Source organism: Haliotis asinina, chromosome 9, assembly GCF_037392515.1.
Source record: "Haliotis asinina isolate JCU_RB_2024 chromosome 9, JCU_Hal_asi_v2, whole genome shotgun sequence".
In the NCBI taxonomy this organism is placed as follows: domain Eukaryota; kingdom Metazoa; phylum Mollusca; class Gastropoda; order Lepetellida; family Haliotidae; genus Haliotis; species Haliotis asinina.
Window position 1 is genome coordinate 14,957,863 of NC_090288.1, and position 15,957 is coordinate 14,973,819.

The window sequence follows — 15,957 nt, forward strand, 5'->3', positions numbered from 1 at the left end:
GTCATCCGAAAAAAACGAATGTAGTATGTCATGTGTATCACACGTGCCTAATTACATAATGTGGCAGACAGGGGACTCGGGTGCACGAGTCATAAATCAACTTATTTTCTTTATGTCGTATAGTCTGATAGGTGTTAAGTTCAAATTGCACGTGGTCAATGATCGAAGCTGTGTATTGCATGTTGTCTTTAGCAGACAGGCAGGCAGACATATAGGTGTGAATAAACCAGACACTGAGCTTTCTCTGTGACAGAGACTGCTTACTACAATCAACAAGTCTTTTTACGTAACGAGTAGATTATTTACTTGTTTGTGTACACAACCAAGATTAGACTACTGCTCACAACCTAAGACGCTGGGCATGCATACTGTTTCAAGCTCCGCGAACCTATTCACTGCGCATGCGTCACGGGCGCAGCGCAGCACATCTGTTGGAACCAGTTTTCCCCCCAGCGCTGGGGGGAATTTAGTGAAACGTTTGAACTCCGATTTCGCGGGCTTTTTTTTCATCGCGTTTTTTTCAACTTTATAGGTTGACTTGGCATTTTTTATGATTTGTTTCGGTAAATGCATACCGAAAGGTACAAGAATCTGCAAAGTTGTGTTTTACGTTGCATGTGACCTTTAAACTATTAAAGATCATGCAGTCCTCCGAAGTTACTTACCACTTGATGCGAGTGAGCATATTGAGCACCGGGTCTGCTCCCGTGGCAAAAGGCGTCTCTCGTAGTCGTAACGATCTTGTGGGTAAGGTTTGAGTGTCTGACGAGCAGTGGGAGGAAAGTAGATGTGTTTCATCGCGAGTGTACACCTATGTGCATTCGTGTACACGAACAAGTACTTATACGAGGTAAATCTGCATGGAATAAGCTTTCAGAAAATATAAAGATCATGTTTGTGTGAAATGTGCACATAGGTGAAAATTGCCGTCAAAAACTGACCACTTTTGTTCGTGCTTCTGGGTAGCGTCTCTCGTACGCGTAACGAAATTGTGAGGCCGTTTGTGTGTCTGTGACGAGCGGTGGGTGGAAAGTAGATGTGTTTCATCGCGAGTGTACACCTATCTGCATTCGTGTACACGAACAAGTACTTATACGAGGTAAATCTGCATGGAATAAGCTTTCAGAATATATAAAGATCATGTTTGTGTGAAATGTGCACATAGGTGAAAATTGTCGCCAAAGGCTGACTACTTTTGTTCGTGCTTCTGGGAAGCGTCTCTCGTACGCGTAACGAAATTGTGAGGACGCTGTGTGTGTCTGTGACGAGCGGTGGGTGGAAAGTAGATGTGTTTCATCGCGAGTGTACACCTATGTGCATTCGTGTACACGAACAAGTACTTATACGAGGTAAATCTGCATGGAATAAGCTTTCAGAAAATATAAAGATCATGTTTGTGTGAAATGTGCACATAGGTGAAAATTGTCGTCAAAGGCTGACTACTTTTGTTCGTGCTTCTGGGTAGCGTCTCTCGTACGCGTAACGAAATTGTGAGGCCGTTTGTGTGTCTGTGACGAGCGGTGGGTGGAAAGTAGATGTGTTTCATCGCGATTGTACACCTATGTGCATTCGTGTACACGAACAAGTACTTATACGAGGTAAATCTGCATGGAATAAGCTTTCAGAAAATATAAAGATCATGTTTGTGTGAAATGTGCACATAGGTGAAAATTGCCGTCAAAAACTGACTACTTTTGTTCGTGCTTCTGGGTAGCGTCTCTCGTACGCGTAACGAAATTGTGAGGCCGTTTGTGTGTCTGTGACGAGCGGTGGGTGGAAAGTAGATGTGTTTCATCGCGAGTGTACACCTATGTGCATTCGTTTACACGAACAAGTACTTATACGAGGTAAATCTGCATGGAATAAGCTTTCAGAAAATATAAACATCATGTTTGTGTGAAATGTGCACATAGGTGAAAATTGTCGTCAAAGGCTGACTACTTTTGTTCGTGCTTCTGGGTAGCGTTTCTCGTACGCGTAACGAAATTGTGAGGCCGTTTGTGTGTCTGTGACGAGCGGTGGGTGGAAAGTAGATGTGTTTCATCGCGAGTGTACACCTATGTGCATTCGTGTACACGAACAAGTACTTATACGAGGTAAATCTGCATGGAATAAGCTTTCAGAAAATATAAACATCATGTTTGTGTGAAATGTGCACATAGGTGAAAATTGTCGTCAAAGGCTGACTACTTTTGTTCGTGCTTCTGGGAAGCGTCTCTCGTACGCGTAACGAAATTGTGAGGACGCTGTGTGTGTCTGTGACGAGCGGTGGGTGGAAAGTAGATGTGTTTCATCGCGAGTGTACACCTATGTGCATTCGTGTACACGAACAAGTACTTATACGAGGTAAATCTGCATGGAACAAGCTTTCAGAAAATATAAAGATCATGTTTGTGTGAAATGTGCACATAGGTGAAAATTGCCGTTAAAAACTGACTACTTTTGTTCGTGCTTCTGGGAAGCGTCTCTCGTACGCGTAACTATATTGTGAGGACGCTGTGTGTGTCTGTGACGAGCGGTGGGAGGAAGGTAGGTTTGTTTCAACACGATGATACACCTATGTGCGTTAATGTACACGAACAAGTACATGTACGAGGTAAATCTGCGTTGAATAAGCTTTCAGAAAATATGAAAATCATGTTTATGTGAAGTGTACACATAGGTGAAAATTGTCGTCTGAAGTCTAATATCTACTGGTATGGCAGCTAACATAAAACGTAAAACTGTTTTTACATCGGTAGAAGTGACCCCCCACTCTTAATCGTGTTTTCCAACGATTATACTTCCAACAAAAGAGTAGTCCGTATGAAAAAATGTTATTCGTGATTTTGTTTAAATTTATTATACCCCTTTGATGTAACGCAAGAAATATCGCCATGTACATTACGCACGCTTCACACAGTCTCAGACTCAAGACGGATGTTTTGACTGGGCAATTTAGTCAGGCATCAGTTACCTCCCATTAATGACACGCTAACCCGGTCACTTCTACGCGAGACGATTCGCGCGGTTTCGAAGAAAGTAAACATGTTTCAACACAATAACAAACAGGTGTGCGTTGGTGTGCATCGAAAGCTGCATATATATTATGAATCTACGATAAATGAGCTTTCAGAAAATACTAAATGTAAGTTTCTGAAAATTATGCACATAGGTGAAATTCGCAGTTGAATATCGCCAATTTTTGCTCAAATTTTGCACATTTTTGTCATTTTTTGACAATTTAATTTCCTCTTTTTATGTTTTCATTCACGTCATCCAATAACTTGACCATCTGTCAATGACTGTAGCAAATTTTGTTTAATTATTTTCACAAATAACAATTTTAGACATGTTTTTGTGTGACATGCAGAATTTCTCTCTCTGTGATCAGGGAGTCACGCGTATGAGTGACCCCCTCTCAGGTAGTCACTTGTACGCGTAACGGGAGACCGTCTCGCGTACACGTTACGTCCTCTACTGATTAAACAAGATGTATCCTGTCCTTTCTGGGTAACACGATATAGGGAAGACAGCTTCAAGCGTGGGTTTTATTGAGTATTTTCTCTGTTGTTCTGCGTCATTCTTTTAGTCAAATACATTTGAAGACACAGAACTTTTTCCATTTGCACTTTAATCAATGAATGGCAAACACTTCCTCTTTGAACACTGAAAACAGTATGACATAATTCTGTTACCATGGATTCACGTAAAATATGTTGATAGGATAGATTACAAAACAAAAGTCTTCAGTGTGTAGGTCATGTTTTGACGGCATGCATACACAACTGCACTGCAATGATTTAATCACAGTCACAATGTACAAGTCATGTTTAATGGATGCCAGCTTCAGTGTATAGGGTCTTCTTCCAGTATCTGAATGATCTACACAACGGAGGCTGAAGATGACTAAGGGATAGCTTCTTGTGTAACACCCAACTAAGCAATATTCCAGTCGTATGACAGCAGCATATATATATATATATATATTGGAATCCAGTGAGTGATATTGTGGGTCTTGTGAAATTATGGCAGTCTGACCATTGGATCTACAAGGCAGAATTATGTCAATATCTTGGGAATCAACCTACTGTCGCAACCCTAACCTCTAACCCTTACAACACAGTTTGCCAAAGTCAACCATCTGTACCAGAAAAGAACTTGTGATAAACCCAAAGCTAACCCTGTACACCAGCACAGAACTTGATGTGACGAACTCAGAGTCAACCTTCTACCCAGCATAGAGCTTGATGCAACAAACCAAAGCCAACCCCTATCCATCACAGAACCTGATGTGACAAACCAAAGCCAACCGTCTATCCATCACAGAACCTGATGTGACAAAGCCAAAGCCAACCCCTTTCCATCACGGAACTTGATATGACAAAGCCAAAGCCAACCCCCACTATCCATCACAGAACTTGATTTGACAAAGCAAAAGCCACCCCCACTACCCATCACAGAACCTGATGTCACAAAGCCAAAGCCAACCCCCTATCCATCACAGAACCTGATGTCACAAACCCAAAGTCAACCCTTTGTCCTAACTAAGAACTTGCTGTGCCATCCATCCATCTCAATCATTCCTTGCATAATGTGAGGTGCAGCAGGTCTTCCCCGTATCAAATGTCAGCCAACATACTACAGATGTCTTCTGAAGTACCACAGCAAGAGTGAGCTGTGTTATGTGAGACACACCCTTGATGTTAGCTTGCCAGTAACTGAGAAGCTTGCTAGCACTATCACCTCACATAGACTGTTTATATTCCCTCAATCTTGATACTCATGCCACACACCATATTCCTGAGGTTTAGGGAAAATACTGTGAAATGTAAAACATTTGAGAACAGCTGAGTTTTCCTTGGTGCATAAGCTGATGCTGGCATTATTCAAAACACATCTAATGCAAATGGAATTTACTAAGAAATATAGATACATACAGAATACAATAAGTTAACACATGGCACGCCCCAAGCTCAGTCTATAAATGCAACAAACTGCGACAACCATTAGCATATGCATATAATTGGCTAACTGTCAGCCATTCAAATAGCATGTCTGTAAGTAGAAAATCAACTTAAATGCCAGTAATTAGTGCCCCAAGCACTGAACAATACCTGAGGCCAAAGGGTGCAAGGATAACTGGATACTATCTAGGATTGCAGGAGAGTTTATCAGAAGGAATAAACATCCCTAGAGTCCATTCCATAGCGGGGAGCAATTGTTCTCCAGCTCATTATCGAAATACAACTGTATCAAGTATAGTCTGTCTCACAGTCCCTGAACCATATCATTAACCCCACTGCCTAGTCTTCCTGGCAAAGCTGAAGCCCCAAAAGAAGCAAGCCTACATTTCCCCTGGAATCTCACAACTCACTTCGGCTCCTTTTATATAGAGGGAGTAAGTATTAGTCTATATCTGATCCAATATTTTACAATACTGGTAACATTATCAATGGGAACAAGGAGACAAATTCAAACTTTGTCTGGTCATGTTAATATGACAAAACATTTACAGCATATTTTGTTTGACAGAGCTATATATTGCTTACCATGATGTAACTGTGACAAAAGTCTGGTTTGAAGAATGAGGGACACTTGGTTGACTATGGGGGCAGGGCTGAAGGTAAATGGGCCATCAGTGGTGAGTAGGGTGGAGCAAGGTGGGTTAGTGTGGAGTGAGTGAGTGAGTAGGCTCACATCGCTGTTAGCAATAGTCTAGCCATATCACAGCACGGGACATCAGAAGTGGGCTTCACACACTGTACCCGTGTGGAGAATCGAACCCGGGTTTACTATGATGACTGAACGCTTTAACCACTAGATTACCCCCATCGTGAGAGTGGGAGTGGAGCCCCTGAGTGGGGGTGCACAAAGTGCAGGCAGTGAATGGAGTGTAAAGAGTTGGGAGGGGCATGCATGAGGTAGAGGGCAATGGGGAGGGCAAGGATAATCCTCAACCATAGGATGTGGTGTGTGAATGAGAGGAGGGAAGGCATACTCACTCTTATCAGTGATATATTGGTGAAAGGATTGGCAACAGGGAAAGGTTCATACTTCCATGACATACAGTAACATGTCTAGACTGTACCGCACAGACACTAATTAAAAGACACCTGACACCAGACCCACAACAATGTCTGCCTTTCTACAACTGTCAATGATGCATACTGGCTGTTGATCTAGTATCCCCTTTGCTCAGCTATTTCTGTCTACTGGCAAACAATCTGGTGAATCCCATGAGAATGTTGTTTGTGACATTTGACAGTGTGCAGAAAAACGAATTACTCAGTCCTGCTGGGCTCAGCTCTATCCATTATGGCTGGCCTACTCTATATTATGGGGCACAGGCCAAGCACTCAGACCAAAAATCCAAGTCATGAAAAGGAAGTTATCCAATAATATAACAATGTGCCTTGAAAGTATTTAGCAGGTACACTATATCTGGGCATACTGAAAGAAATTCGCTGAATATTTTCTCTGTACATTGTACATACAAAGCTTCACGTTATACATACTTAAAAAGCAAATTTTATTATACATCATGACAATTCGTCTTACAGTTGTTTCACAGTACTGTAAGGGATCTTGGCAAAATGTACGGTACTGGTAAATTACTGACAAAACATATGGTGTTCATGATTAAAAAACCCAAACATATTAATAATTTTCCATGTGTTTGGCCTGATTAACTAAAAAAACGGGACATTTCTCATTGACTACACATAACATAAATCAAGAATTTTTTTTTACTTTATGCCACTTCAGGGTGTACCTAAACAAGCCTAAGGCACAGGGAACTCTTAAATGTGCCAACATGACTGTAACCTTGCCACAGGTTGTAGAGACAAGTACTTTTTAACCACAGTAGAAGCATGTACGTGAGAACCTCCATCCAAGGCCACACTACCCCTCAAGCCCTCCACTGACATAAACCATCAACAACATATTCAACAACCTATGACATTCACAGGAAAACATAACTCTAACTCAAGAAATCAATGCTAGCTTGTTAGCTTCAGGCTACAAAAACACTGGAAAGGCAGGTCAAAAATGGGTGACAACTACACTAGTTCAAACACAAAACAAGAACTCACTTTGTGAGTATTTTCCGCATGTTCTGTATTTGTGCAATACACCTCGAACAACAATACTGTATGTTTCCATCGTATACACAATGCATGGGATCAGGCCAATATATGCTGATGTTCAGAGCCCGTACACATTTGTTAACACAGGATTTGATCACTCTCATAGTGGATAATAATCTCCTTGACCAAACGTTAGACAGGGAAACGATCAAAGTTTGAATCAAATTAACACATGAAGCAGACGGCTTGAGGGAAATGAGCAGTGCAAATTCTACACAGATCACACACTGATGATGATGATGCAAAAACCACATAAGCCTCCAGTCTGGCATGCTATGTTACCTGCAGCCTGACAATTGCTACAGAGTGTTTTCCCACCATCAGTGATATGTTTATAATGTTCACCACATCTGCAGGCAGCATTGTGGGAGATTAACATTCAGGGTCTGAGGAAAGAATGGCCGTGCAAGGTATATGCCTCAAGAAAGAATTAAACAAGATCTTATGGCCTCTCATCCCAATCTTCAAAGTAAGGAACAACAAATGGAAGGTTGGGGCTTAGAAATGAGTTGGAGGTCGGGGGGATGGGGAGTGGGTATCAATGGTATCAACATTTACAATCTGGTATTTTTCTGCACTTTTGAGTGAGCTCATTCATAAGAGTCATTAACAATGTTCATCTAGAAAATGAGAAAGTTCCCCAGAGAGGTAGGACATGGTGAACAGCAGATCTGCCTGGCTCTGTGAGGTTCTACATGGTGTCTCTATTGTCAGGAGGTGCAAGTTTTGCAGACATAGTGAAGTTATTCTTACAAAGTAATTGTTGTCTATTTCAGTAACCACACACAGAACACAGAGAAGTCAACGTGACACACTATCAGCCAATCTTGATTTGTAAGCATCCAGTCTCAAATTCTGTTGGTCTGTTGAACATCAAAGCGTTATGAGGACCTACATCGCCCAAGAATCCCAACAGCTTGTAATTGAATCAATCAAGTCATGACATTACTGCATTCTGGTTGAGGTAGCAGCCTAGATGGTTCTTATATGTATTGTGGTGGGGTTTCACCTTGACCTGCAAACTATGTTACAGATGGTCCCTTAGTACTAATTCCAAGGGTCCCTAGCGCAGTGTAGTGCAATGCAGTGCAGTGCAGGGTTAGTGTAGCGTTAGTGTTTGGTGTGGTGTGGCACGACGTGGTGTAGTCTGTTAACATGTCAACATGAACTTTATATTGTCCAGATTCACATCAATAAATCCGTTGGGATGCAATACAGATATTTCCCAAGTAATTTCTGTTCATTCGTGGGTACTGGATTCCCATTTCTCTGTCACGTAGAACCAGCTGTACAAGGGTATAACACAGATCACAAAACACTCCCAGTCCACTGAATTCTACCACTGTTACTACCTAGCATTGCTAATTTCTTAAAGGCACACTGTCACGCTTTCAGGACAACAATTTGGTCTACAAGATATATACACTGGGGCATATGCACTCACTTAGGCTTCCTACTGATGCAATGAAAGACATACAGTCATCCCTCACCATAACGTAGGTCTTGGGGTCCACGGAAATAGCAATCAGCTGTGCACAGATGTTTTGGTCCAATGTACCGGTGATTCAGGTAAAACCGATCCAGTATTAGTACATCAAAGAACCTCTATTCCATTATCGGAACATTTTACATATTAAGCAGTTATTGTAACAGATTAGTACACACTGCCATCTGGCTAGTATATTATGCATGTTTTCTGCAAACATACTTAACATAACAATGAATACAGGCCGTTACCTGTCTGGATTCATTTTATGTAGGCGACAGTATGACAAGTCATCGCTGACTTCCTGCAGTACTTGCAACTTTGATCATTAAAAAAAAAAAAAAAAAAAAAAATGTTGTTCATTTAATTGTTAAAAATGACTTAAATGAGTTAGTAACGCTGGTCTGGGGTCCATGGACTACGAGACTGTAATCTGTTCGTGATTGCTAAGAATAATGTGAAATTGGTGCTATCGATGGAAGGCGCAAAAACTGGACCCTCACGAATGTGGTGTGCGGAAGATGTATGCGTATGGAATGAGGTAATGCCATTCTCTCACAGTGTTCCCGTTGTTTCTATCAACAGTTAAAATAAAATAAAATTGGAATTGAATTTAATCAAATAAAATGTGGTTTCTGACACCATACATTCTGTGATGACTGTTTTACCGTGCTAGATTTTGGTGTGTTGCATCACAGCAAACACTGTAAGCACTCGTAACTCGACTGGTAGCATGTCTGGTCTTTCACAAGTTACTACTACGATGTTGGTAAGATCATTATTGAGAAACCCCTGCATGTTTAAAGCATCTGAAACACAATGGATATGCACGATAAACACTGTCAGTTGCCATCCGCACTGAATTTCACTAGTTTACGTAATTTACAAGAGCGCAACAACAGATTTGTTGTTGAGCTATTTTCAATCTCATGAAGGGATGTGATAACAGTTCAACTTTTTTATGGGAGCCACGGATTACACTGCGGTTAAACTGAAGTCACGGTATCACGAAGCGAGTTATTGCGAGGGATGACTGTATTAACCAGCTTGCATGAAACTTCAAGTCAAACAGTTTCCAAACAGAGAACACTTGCCACATATGAAATGTAAACAACTGCTTCCTACATCAAAAACTATCATATGTTGTGATGTCATGGTACTGTTTGTTTTTGACGAACTGGCCTCAATGAAAGGTTGTATTATTGGATTTTCACAAAGAGCATTCCAAGGGACATAACTCTCTGGGGTCTGCTTAGAATTAATCTTTGTTTTGAATTTCATATTTTTATCTTAATACATAATAATTTTTAAAAAAATATAATAATATTGGGTAGCTTCACTGAGGGTGGATAGTATTAATGAGAGAAAAGCAATATTGATTTTTAGAGTAGTGTGGCATGATAGGGGGGTCATTCATTATTGACCTAAATAGATACATGACAGTAAGATATATACATAGATGTACACTCTGACTCACTCAGGAATGTTTAAGTGTGTGAAGAAAGCCTGTAATATCATAAGGAACAATCCAAGCCGATTGGGTCTAATGGCATTTTCGGGGCGGTGGGGTAGCCTAGTGGCGTTCGCTCGTCAAGCCGAAGACCTGGGTTCAATTCCCCACATGGGTACAATGTGTGAGGCCCATTTTCTGGTGTCCCCCGCCGTGATATCGCTGGAATATTACTAAAAGCGGCGTAAAACCAAACTCACTCACTAATGGCATTTTCAATTTGCGCAGGTAACAAAAAAGTTTGGACCCATCAGCATCAACTCTTTGCTGAATTTTGACTCCTTCAGTACATTCCTGTGTTACTATATTGCATTTATTAAGCTATCCCACCTCTGACAAGGCTCTCAGGCAATCAAAAGTCACTAAAGTAATATTTGTGCAATGTTGAAGAATGGGAGTTAAGGTTAATGGTAGTAATTTAAGGTTGCTTCAAGAAGAAAGTCCCTGACTCCGGCTTCCAACCAATAGCAGTTAGCAGTGTTTGATGAGTCAGGTGTGGGAAAGAAATATTTCCTTAAAAATTTCCAGATAATTTTTATATGGTGTTATTTTAAAATTTGGAATTCAATACGAAACCAAGACATCAAAACAGCTGTAAGAAATAGTGAAAGAAACACTATATACAAATTCTTTTGTAATCAATTATCATTTTGTAATAATCCCTGCAATTGCACTTCCATGACTCATTAATAACTTCCAGCACTAACATGGAAGATATTCATTTCTTTCAATTCTACCAGGACATGATAAACCTAAGACAACCCAACAATTCTAAATGTGGAATATTATAGCAGAGAGCATTGAACATATTGAAACCATGATACTTTTTAAACCATTACCTATTTGTTACAATCACTGATTCCAAATCAAAACCATACACTATTACATTAACGTTTAAGGAGTTAACCATGCAAAAACTTGAAAAGCCAAAAAAATACTGCATGTACTGCAAAATGATTCATGGACCTACATATTACAGATATTCTACCTATACCAATATTTCAAAGAAACTGCCAGCAAACATGCTTGCATGGTATCTGAAATGTCATCAAATAACATAGAAAAGGGTTACACATGAATGTCACAGGTTGTGTGTTAGTAAAACTTAACACTGTATTTGAGAAAGGAAGTGAATTTGAAATGCCAAGGCCTTCACTGTCGTGATTGTGCATGTACTTTGTATGATTTGTTTTTTTTTCTAATGACCCGTTTAGAATTGTCTCTTATGATAAAATCAATAACAAAAAGCAGGCTTTGAGTTTAGGAGTATGATTTAACTGGTGCTTAGTGGCGTTGATGTGAATACAAAGTTGCACCAATCAAAACCAAGTTGCACCAAATAAAAATAGATTGCACATGAGTCTGACAATTTGGAAAAATTGAAACATACAGGTTTTCTTCTGCTACTGCTAGCTTAACACTTCAATGTGATTCACACTACTAACATCAGTGTTAACAAATAGTGTCTGACCCTCTGACAAATCCGGCAGATTTGCCAACGGTCAGACAGAAGTCCCCAACCTGCTGGCCCCAGTGTCTGACTGAGTATGTCACAATAACTTTGTCTGAAGTTATTATTTGTGGCATGTGACACATGTTCACTGTTTCTAAATTTATGTTTATAATGTTGGTAATTATATAATGTTAATAATTTCAAAGCCAATAATGAGAAATGTTAAATCTGAAATGTGTGTTTAATTTTATTCTGTGGGTCCTGTGAATTTTCAGTGGGTCAGACAGACATCTGAAACTTACAGGACCCAATGTCCTTTTACTGTGAAACACCATTCGTTAACACTGTAACATAGTAGAAACGTTACTGGGCTATTCCTTCAGATGGAACAAAGGGGAAAAGAATAGCCCAGAAATGTGCATACAATAAAGAAAAAGTTGACATCCATAACATTTTGTCTTATTACTTAAGCAAAGTATAGTTAGATACAAAAAAAAATATTGTTTCATGCATTTTCTGCACGAAGGCATAACCTAAACTTGTATAATTCATGTCGCTTAATCAAGACATGAAAATTCCTTTATGTTCATCATGTTTATCATGTTCATCATGTTTATCATCAAAAGAGCTACTCTGGAAACAAGAATTGAAAAGTTATAATCCTCACTACAATGACTTAAGGAATGTAATGACATTACTGAGTAATTGTCTTCCTGGATTAGGTCAAGTGAAGTCAAATGGTTCATGTTACAAGGTGCGAGCATGTAATTGTGTGGCTGCTTGTACTAGCCCTGGCTTTATAGTGAGATACCTTGCCACAGTTAAGCATGATGGGTGAGTTTAGTTTTACGTCGCACTTAGCAATATTCCAGCTATATGGCGACGGTCTGTAAATAATCGAGTCTGGACCAGACAATCCAGTGATCAACAACATGAGCATCGATCTGCGCAATGGGGAACCGATGACATGTGTCAACCAAGTCATAGTCTGACCACCCGATCCCGTTAGTCGCCTCTTACGACAAGCATAGTCACCTTTTATGGCAAGCATGGGTTGCTGAAGGCCTATTCTACCCCGGGACCTTCACGGGTCAGTTAAGCATGAATACTACACACAAACATTATACTGACACTGAGACAATCAGTCCCCATTATACTCATTAACGCTGATTGCCAATGAGTACATGTTCAAACATCTTTTGGTAGGATGAAGCCAGGGATCGACCTGTGACCTTCCACTCGTTGGGTGGATGCTCTAACCACTACACCAAGGAGGTAGTTTTGCCAGTATTGCTATTATCTATTATCTACTGACATTTTTCAGATCATTTCCAACAAAAAGCCAGTTCAACCAAGAAAGCATTATTTATGCAACAATAATTTGTTACTATGCATAGACATAGGGTGAATGTGGAATATTCAGGTTCAATTGTCATTACTTAATGACTAATTGCTTAATGACATTCAGAACATTCTGTTACTGCAGTGCTTATTTTAACCACTGCATAGTTACTATATTGTGAAAAAACATACTGGCATGTGATAATGAAGCCCATGAGAGTACAATAAGAAAGGACACAGACAGGAGGATCTTGTACCTAATGTTTGCACTACACTGTTACATACCATTCTATCACTGAATCAGCAATAGTTATTCATTCTTACATGGTATGAAATCCATATCAATCATGAACTGGTTGACCACAGCCAAATGAAGAATATATACTGAGGGAATTTTTTAATTTTTTTTTTTCAGGTTTCTTCACAAGCATTGTATCGCACAGCTTGTGAAAAAAGAACTGGTAAAAAATAGGGGAACAATTGTGCTTTCATGAGATCCCTTATTTTTGTCCCTCAACATAATTCACTGGCAAGATTCAGATTTTCAAATAAGGCTGTTTATGGCAAAATAGAAAGGTGTTAATCCATATCATGGATTTTGGGTTAGGTCACCCAGAAACCTTTGCTTGCAATCTGTGACATGAACCACTTGTTTAAATATAATTTCATTCCGTCAGCTAAGCTCAGCTAAAGTCTCTAGATTTACACTAATACCTACTGAAACGGATGATCACAGCATGTTAGGCATGTTGCTGATTCAAATGTTATTTGTAGCGATTCTGAATTTGTGATTATTGAAGAGGCCATTAAGTGGATCCATGGGATTCAACATAATGGGTAAATATCTATATAAAGTCATGCAAGGATTTCCATAAAAATCTACCCAGACATTCACAACTGTTGTTTAACACTGTAATTAATTGATGAATCGGTATAGTTTACATGCTAAAAATTTTACAAAACGAAAACAGCAATAAATATGCAACCTATTTTTTTATTAATTGCTATTACCAGAACATTAATGTTTTTCAGGGTCTCCATGTAGAAAAAAGATGTGCATGTACAATCAGTGCTTGCAGTGCTTTCATTTGTCAGTTGACCATCCGGGCCTGCTGTCACTTGCAGGCTTTAAAATCTACATGACCTGAATGAAATCTGCGGACCCATTTTGTTATGTCAAACCAATAAAAATTAAAATAGACTGCATGTATACAGTTTCAAGCTGTTCCTACAAAATAAATTAGCACAGAAAGGTTTTTATTTGTTAAAGAATGGTGTTGATATTCCTATGCACAAAGCACTGAAATACCAGGAAGTGAAACTGAAAATTATCGTAACATGAAGGATCATGGATGATTCCTGGACGTTAAAAACGTAAAGAAATTCCATTTGAAAAAAAAGACTATTTGAACTGCCGGCCCAATACAATATCAACTGGCGTTGGGCCTCCTTGCCAGCGATTATTTTGAACACTGTGACAATCGTCATTCACGGAGAGACACTAGCTCCCTCGCTATAATTTGCAACATTTATCTAAACATATTGTAAAATAAGTTGATTGCCAATACACTGTCCTAGAAAAAATTAATTAAACAGTATTTCATGACATAACTGGGGTATAATGAATTCACTATGGGGTGATTCATGATCATGTCATCATGATACATATCATGAATACTGAGTTACATATACAAATATTGGTTATGAACATAGTATAAAGTCAACTGTTAACATCATTATTAAGGCTGCCACGATTCAATCACATAATTGGAGCATCAAACCATTCCCCTGAATGAATTCAATTCATTATTCGTGGTCATCAGAACTGAATATTAAGGAATTAGTAAGGAAGCGTTTGATGCTTGAACCCATATGTCAATTTGAAAAGTGATGGAAAGAATCTAATGGAATATGTCGTAGCCTTGCAGTAGTGCAAGTTAGGTTAGTTTGGTACTATCGACTATAATTATTACATACCATATTCGAGTGTCTCAACATCACTGGTTATTGCTGATACAAATTAACACTGTCAACATGGGCGTTCCATATTGTGTATCTATCACTTAACTACAATATTGCATTGTAAATAGTTATTCGCACTGGTTATCCAATATTTGTGATACATATCATATTTGGTAAATATTGTATTTGTTGCAGCCATATTCATTATATTCAGTCAAATAATCTGTATGACATATTTATACAATGTTTTATACAACTAACAGGATCGGATGGTCAGATTCTCTGACTTGGTTGACACGGCATCATATCCCAGTTGTCTAAAACTATGCTCATATTGTTGATCAGTGGATTGTCTGGTCTAGACATATCTATTAAAAGACTGCTGCCTATATATATAACTGGAATATTGCTGAGTATGGCATTAAACAACAAACCAATAACCAACAAGTTATTTTATCACTACAAGGACCAGTGATCACATTACAATAATGTGTAAGAATGCCGACTGTTATCCTGCTCCCCTTGGACACATTCCATTTTGCATATCTCATTTTCCTAAATAACTGGTAATCACAAAAAGCATTCATGAGTATTTGATACAAGTGATCACAAATAATGAATTGAATTCATGAATAATATGGTTCAATTTGCCAAATAAGCAAGTGAATCATAATTAGCCCAGCTATAGTAAATCTAATCTGCTAAATATATGAAGAATCTCCAATGACTGATGTCTCTGTACCTTAAAAACCAAAATGCCAGTGTTCAGTCTTGAAAATCGAGCAGATCCTAGCACTACCAAAAGGAAACAACTCAGCACAGAAGACATTACAAAACAGATAACGAACCCATGCTTTCTTCTCTGACGAAGTGTGACCAAGTTGTTTTCTATGAGTCAAAGAGCTCACAGGATTGTTAATAAGCCGCTTAATTAAACTAAATGTCTGAATTTTGAAATTCCTACTTTAACAAATCAGAGAAGTTCAAGGATCAAAACAACCAAAATTACTGTCAAGATTATAAGATAAACAAAAGTGCTTGTCACATCATGTCTTTAAACACATCTATAATCAGA

The 15,957-nt window shown here is 39.0% G+C and overlaps 1 protein-coding gene across 1 annotated transcript in view; it reads right to left on the reverse strand.

Moving 5' to 3' along the window:
- LOC137296944 (ras-related protein Rap1-like) overlaps positions 1-15,957 on the reverse strand; it is a 45,229-nt gene that overhangs the window by 11,620 nt on the left and 17,652 nt on the right. The window lies entirely within an intron of this gene.